We start from the raw sequence: 7,820 nt of genomic DNA on the forward strand, positions 1-7,820 counted from the left end.
TTCATCCAAGAACCTTTTCTGGAGCTCCTGCTATCTGGCATGTGCAATGTTAACAATGATGCTCATATGTTATTTGTGGATGGTGGTGGTTATAGTCTGTTTTCCCACATGTTAATTTTATTATCTTATTTATTCCTTGTTTTGACAAGGTAGAGATTCCCAGCCCTACTATGAAAAGGCTCAGAGAAGTTATGAGCCCTGCCCAAAACCACACAGCCAGGGTATAAGAGCTGAAACTAGAGTCCAGCTCACCAGACACTAGACCCAGTAATAATTTTACTTTTTTAAACTACTGCCTACCTCCACCATTCCTTTTTACACAATATCCCATATGCTGGACCTACCTTATTTCTTCCCTTAGACTACATCCTGAACATTCCACCATCTCCCTGCTGAAGTGATACACCCTGCCTTTTAGCAAGCACTTTTTCTTCATTTTCCCTCTAGTGAACGAAAACAGTAAGTTGAGTAGAAGGGTCATAGGATTTGGCATCCTGGCCTAGGTGTGAGTGCTCCTCTGGTGACTTATGAACAGTGTGATTTTTGGCACTTTCTCTCTGTCCACAGCCAGGCCCTATACCTTTCATTTCCAGACTCATCTCTCCCTTTAAATGCAGCTGGATTTCTCTATCAGGCTGGTGTCTTCTTTGCCCATGCCCACCCCAACCCCCACTACACACACACACACACACACACACACAAATGCCCAACAATAAATACAATCTTAATTGAGTGTTTATTATGTATCGGAAACCTTGCTAAGTACTAGATATGCATTATTATCTCATTTAATCCTCACAACCACCTCAAATCATTAGTATTATTATCTTTGTGTTATAGATGAGGAAGCTGAAGCTGAGAGAGGTTTAAGTAAGTTGCCCAAGGTCATTGGCATCTGAAGATGAGAGGATATAAGCCCAGATGCTCTGACGCAGGACACACACTTTTAACTACTGCACTCACTTGGTTATTCTATATTCACACACACATACACACCCTGTACATTCACACCTTAGAGACATTCTTCTAGCTACTCCTTCCTCCTGGAAAGTGGGGATGGGGTGGGGGGAGTAATGAAAGTAGTGCATCAGACAGAAGGAACAGGATCTATAAAGTGAAGAAAGCAAGAGAGATCACAGAAATTTAGAAACCTGCAAGCAGATTGATAAGGCTGGAGCACTAGGTCATGTGGCAAAGAGGCTCCACATTACAGATTCCTCTAACTCAACACTTCAAAAAGTCGGATTTCTCTTATCTTCCCTCTCAAACCTGTCCTCCTTCAGAAACCTAAGAGTCATTCTTAATATCTCTTTCTTCTTCACCCCTACCATTTCAGTCCATTGCCAAGTCCTATCAATGGGCCTCATAAATAGCTCTCAAATCTGTCCACTTCTCCCCATCTCTACTGTTACTACCCTGGTCCCAGCTGAGTCAAATGGACAACTGTAGCAGGTTCCTAACTGATCTCTCCACATCCTTTCTGGCTCTTCTCCAATCTATTCTCCACAAAGCAGTCAGAGGAAACTTTTCAATATGCAAATCGGATCCTGTCACTCTCTAGTTTAAAAACCTTCAGTGGCTTCTTCTCTTAGCTCTTATGATGAAGAACAGAATCTTTGTCATGGCCTTTGAAAGCCCTTTATGGTCTGGCTCCTGCCTGCCTCTACAGCCTCTCAACCAACTCTCTCTGTTGCTATTTGCATCCCAGTTACACTGGCGTTCTCTTTCTGTTTCTAAAATGTATCATGCTTCCTCCAATCTATCCCCTACAAAGACCTTTGCATACTATTTGTTCTGCAGGGGGCACATACTTCCCTACACCCACAATTTACCTAGTTAACACCAACCTATTCCTTCTTTTAGACCAAATACCACTTCTTGTGGAACTTTCTAAAACTTAGGCCCCCTGCCATATGTCCTCAGAGAACTAGCCACCCTTCATCCAGAGAACTGACCACAGTTTGTAAGTATACATTCATTTGAGTCTTGAGCTGATTAATGTCTGTCTCCCCAAATAGCCTGTAAGTTCCATGAGGGCAAGAACAGTACATATTTTTGATCACTATTGAATGCCAGTGCCTAGAACAGTATTTAGCACATAGTATAATTGGTACTCAATAAGTACAAATAAATGAAAGGTGGTAAGTTTCCAAAGGGTCTTGCAACTCATGCTAAGGGTCTTTAATGTTATCCTCAGGGCAATGAGGAACTGTTGATGGTTTTAAAGCAGGGGGATGACTTGATCAGGATTTGCTTTTAGAAAGAATAATGTTACAGGCCAGAGGAAGACAGATTGGAGGGGATGAGATAGGGGTGTGAGATATAGAACTCAGTTTGGAAGCCATTGTAATAGTTCAGGTGAAAATAATGAGGATCTGAAATATTTTATCTCCTGTGGGCCAACCATCTGTCAACTCATCCAGTTCTCAATTTGTTCCATAAATGATCTGAGGTAACTCACCACCGAAATGCAATAGAATTATAAAATAAATAAATACAATTTTTAAATCAGTATGACAGACATTAGAATCAGAAGACAAAATTGAGGAACCTTGTTGATGGTGAGAGAGGAGGATAAATTGGTAAGAATAGAGGACAGATATGGAAGCCACTAGGGCTGACACAGTTGAGCTGTGAATTTGGCTCTGAGCATCCTGTACTCCATATGAAAAGGGAGACATGATCAGTCACATAATTTTCTTTGTAGAATGGGAAAAGTCATATTCATTCTTCAGTACTGGGCTAGGATGGTAGTTTTAGGAACAGAGAGAAGAGGATACATTACAGAGAAATTAAAGAGATAGAATTACTAGGACTCAGTGATTAGAAGCTCTAGAAGAGGACCAATTTGTGGGGCAAGAAGATGAAGTTTTTGGACACGGTGAGTTTGAGGTATCCATGAACCATCAAGTGGAGAGGCCCAGGAGGAAGCTGAGCAGTCTTATCTCAACGTTTCCTCCCGCATTCCCTGTCCTCCCTAACCCCACCATGCATTTCCTCTATGCTGGAACCGCACCTAATCATCCCTAGGTCAGTTCAAAGCTCTGTTCCTTCGAGCCTATTGTTCCCTCAGTTTTATAATCCTTCTCCCCCTGACCAACCCCTATCAACCTTTACATCTCAAGCCATATGTCATCTTCCCTGGGAAGCTGCCCACCCCCACCACAGGTACTGCCTTCCTTCTCTGTGTTACCACTATGCTTTGGACACCCAGCTCTCCTACTGTCCTATAATTACTTTTGTCTGCCTTCCTCATTAGACTGTCAGTGAATGAACATGCTTCAGGAAAACTCCATGGGGGAGAAAGGAAGAGAACCTTGTGCTATAGGGAACTGAATTGAAGGGATCATTACATGAAGCCCAGAATACAGATGGGGAACACTCCCCCAGTGCAGATTGGAACAAGAACCAGAGCAGAGATCTTGGGGGATGCATTTCCAGGGAACAGAACTGCCAGGGGTAGAGAGGCCCGGGGCCCCTGGGCCCCTTGTCCCGGAGCAACCTAGGAAGCACACTCTTTGAGCGACAGCCTGAAGGCCAGCCAGCTTGGGCCCAGAGTCTATCTGGCTCAGCCTAGACTCAGCCCAGACAGGGGAGGGTGAGACTGAACCTCCACACAGGAGCTGGGCCTCCTCCCAGTCCAGTATCCCAGGGATGAGTCAGGGCTAGGTGTCATTCCATTACTCAGCAACTTGGGCCAGGAAAGTGTGTGTCTTGTTCTGAGATTGAGGATAACGCTAACTCTCACATTGTTTTTGTTAATCCCTCTCTATTTGTCCTGGAGTTAAAAGTGGTTAAAGAGAGTTAAATATCTGACCCAAGCTTAAAACCCTTCAATGGTGTTCTGACATCTACAGGCTAAAGTTCAAACTCCTTAGTAGGAATTTATATGACCAGCCTCATCTGTCCAGCTACCAATCACCCTGCTTTCTAGTCACACCAACCACTGGACTGGACTGAAGAACCATGTTTTCTGACTCTTCTGGGCCATTGGGTCTGCTTTTCCCACTGCCTAAAATGCCCTTTCCCTGCTGGCTTCCCCCCGCCACACACACACCCCTGTTTACCTGAAGAACTATTACTTTTCTTCAAGTCTCAACTCATCTCATCTGAAAGGCCCTTCCTGACCATAGCCACTTCCCCAAGCTGAATTTGGTTCCCCTGCCTTGAACTCCCATAGTCCCTTGAGCTTCCTTTTCTCTTTGTGCTCAGACAATGTTTATGGGAAAAATTAAATACAGTGCCCTCATAAAGGACATATGGGCTTATGGGAGTCAGGGAGGTGGTTGGACAATGTTATGTAACTCTGGAATGAAGGGGCTGGGCATCAAGATGTGCTGAGTTTGAATCCCAGCTCTGGCATTAATGAGCTGTATGATCTTGATCAACAGTTACTTTACCTCCTAGGCCTCTGTCTCTCCATCTGTTTAATGGTGGGATAGGACCGAAAGGTGTCAGTGGTCCTTTCCAACATTTTTTAAATGTTGAAAGAAGAGGTAAAGAAAACCATGGGAGAGAAGAAAAGGATAAATGAGAGCCAGCCAATCACCACAATGGACATTACAGATTTGACTGGCAAGAATCCTATGACCTTTACAGCCTGGCAGGTAGTGCTTATTATTTATAACATTCCATCCAGTACTGTATGCAGTGCTTTACAGATCACTGAGCCCTTTCACTAATGTTATTCCATTTTATAGTAGCAAGTGAGAGAGTCAGCATAAACATTCAAAGGCTATTCCTGTTTCACAGAAGAGAAAACTGAGGGGGAAAAAGAATTGGTTGTCCCAATCTGTGTTCAAATAAATGACTGAAGGTTTAAATACTTGCAGTCACACTGTGGTGGCCACCCTTTCTGATTTGCTGGGGATGTGGGAAATCAGAAAAGTTTTAAAATCAGAAAAATCCCAGGAAAACCGGAAAGTTTGGTCATCTACACAAGTAACTAGCCCTCCTGCCTTTAATCACCCTTGAGGCAAGGGGCTGTAGCTGGGGGGCAGAGGGGTAGTACTGTCCCTTCCACATGATTCTGCACTACTGAGAACCAGAAGGCTGATCTAGCCCTGTTTGTTCTCCCCCAAACTAGATTATATCTGACTGGGCTTCTCTTAACTTGGTTCACAGCCCTGGCTACACATTAGAATCAGTTAGGAAGACTTGCAAAAACAACTATGCTTGAACCCCACCCTAGACCAATTAAATCAGAATCTTCTGGCTTGAGTGAAATCTGGGCATCAGTATTTTTAAAAACTCTCTGGGTGATTCTAATGCGCAGCCAGGCCTAGGAGCTACTGAGTCTAGCTGTTCTAAGCTTTAACTGCACTGTAGATTGGGCCCCTGGATAGAAAAATTCCTCCCCAAAGGCCTCCTCCCCTCTTCTGCCTTACTTAGCTTCCCAGCATACAAAACTTCTCTAGATACTCTCAGAAGAGGCTTTCTGCAGAATGCAGAAGCCCTTCCCTACCCCTCCCCTTTTCCTGGCAGCTTAAGGTGATCCCCTTCCCGGAATTATTGGCATTTTTGCAAAGAAACTTTGGAAAGCATTCAAGATTCAAAGGACAAAGCACTATGGTGAAAAATCAGACATTGGGGAGGTCTCTTAAAACAAGGGGATCCGCCTAGTGCCCTTGGAATCACACCACCTAGGTAACCGCCTACCTATTCAGCCTAACAATCAACCAATTTAAACTCTCTGACCCAGACGGAGGGAAGGGCTGTAGGAGTTCCAGTCTCCTTGCTGGAAGCCCTGCAGTCCCAACAGGTCAGATGCTGTAGGAGAAGGAAAGGGCTAGTGGGGAAGAGAGGCCAGGAGAGGTAAGGGGAGATCTCTCCAAGGGACTGGGGGTGGGAAGCCAGGCTGACTATGGTCTTTGCTCTAACTCAACACAGGTCCCACCAGGCTTTATTCCCAGGGGCTCCTGCCCTTGCCTTTCCCATCCGTCTCAGGCAGGCAATGCAGGTCCACATTTGTCAAGTGTGAGACTCAAAAACTAGAGGGGAACTGACTTGGAAGCCATCTAACTGACTCCCTGACCCTCTTCTTACTTACCTCCAGTGGTGAGAAGCTCACTTCCCATACCTAGCTAGACAGCCTACTCAATCACAAGAGAACTAGAGCATTTAAAGAGTTTCTTTTATTTAAGCCAGAACCAGTTTCCCTGGAATTTTTATCCTCTCTGGCTCCAGCACCTTCACCTATTTCCCTGAGTTGGGTCCCTTCTAGCCTACTTACTTCCCTCTGGATAGACCTCAATTTTTCATTTGTCATTTGTCTGTGTGCCTGTTAACACACCATGCCCAAAGCTGGACGCTGGAGGACTGTGCCCAAGGTGTAGCTGAACTTCTTCTAGAAATGATATTTCTCTTAATATAGTCCAGGATATATATATATATATATATTTATGTTGTCTTGCACAATGGTCAGAAGGCTCATGTGTTTCTGAAGAAGGAAATAAACTACTTTTAAAGCTAATATATGTGTGTGTGTGTGTGTGTGTGTACACACACACACACACACACCAACCATAATTTACACTCTCTACATGATGATTTATAATTTGCTTTTTTTCACTCAAAAGTATTTCATGGGCATCCTTTTATATCAACTAATATAAATCTATTTCATCATTTTAAGTGGCTGCATAGTGTTTCATTGCATGGATGTACCATAGTTTATTTAAGCATTCTGCTATCTAAGGACACTTGGGTTATTTTTAATTTTGTATTATCAAACAACATTGTAATGAATAACCTTATGCATATATCTCTACACACTGTTCCACAATTATTTCTCAGTGAGTCAAAGGGTAAGCAAATTTTAAATTTTGATACGTGTTGCCAAATAATCTTCAGAGAGATTGTTCTTTCATTTCCATGAGCAGTGCATGCAAGTACTTTTATCCCCACATGCCCACCAACACTGGGTATCAATCATTTTAATCTTTGCCAATATGCTAGACAAAAAAAAAAAAATTCCTTCATCTTTATCTTCATTTATATAATTACTAGTGAGGTTGAGCATCTTTTCATGTTAAGTTAGTCATATATTGCTTATTTTGTGAATTGACTCATATCCTTTGTTCAATTTTTCCTGAGGTGTTCTCTTTTTATCATTGATTTAGAAAATTTCCTTATAATTAAGGATATCACCCCCTTATATGTCAAATATCTTGCAAATATGTCATCAGTTTTTCCTTTGTCTTTTGACTTTAATTTTTCACAATGCAAATTTTTTTTCTGTTGTCAACCTTATCAATATTTGTTTTGTTATTTCTGTTTTGTCCTGCCAAGGTTATAAAAATATTAATCCATATTTACTTCCAATACATTTAAGCCCTCATTCTGGCTACTATATCATTCTTCTGCCTTCCATCAGAGCTTAGCATCTGGCACCTGCTTTCCTTTGCTTCCTGCTAGAGATTAAAGCTAGTAAACTGAGAAATGCTAATAGCCACCTATGTGTTCTCAGGCTCCCAGGTATACTGTCCTAACATGTTGATAGGGAATTCTTGGAAGCAAGTGCTACCCCACAAGAGTACCATTCTAATGGAGTAATTTTGAGAACTAAGACAGGTAGGTGAAGGAAATGATTTGGAGGCAGTAGGTTCAGGGAGGTAGGTAGTGGAAATAGCGGAAATAGTACCAAGTTTAAAGTTAAACAAATCTGCATTTGGGATCTCAGCACTAGCTGTATGTTGTGGCCAAATCATATTCTCTCTCTGAGACCCAGTTTCCTCATCCATAAAATGAGAAGACTACCATGTGTTCTTTATGTTTATTGCCTGTTTGCCCTCTGTGTCCTCCCCCTCTGGTCTCATTCA

This window comes from Pseudorca crassidens, chromosome X, assembly GCF_039906515.1.
Source record: "Pseudorca crassidens isolate mPseCra1 chromosome X, mPseCra1.hap1, whole genome shotgun sequence".
NCBI lineage: Eukaryota > Metazoa > Chordata > Mammalia > Artiodactyla > Delphinidae > Pseudorca > Pseudorca crassidens.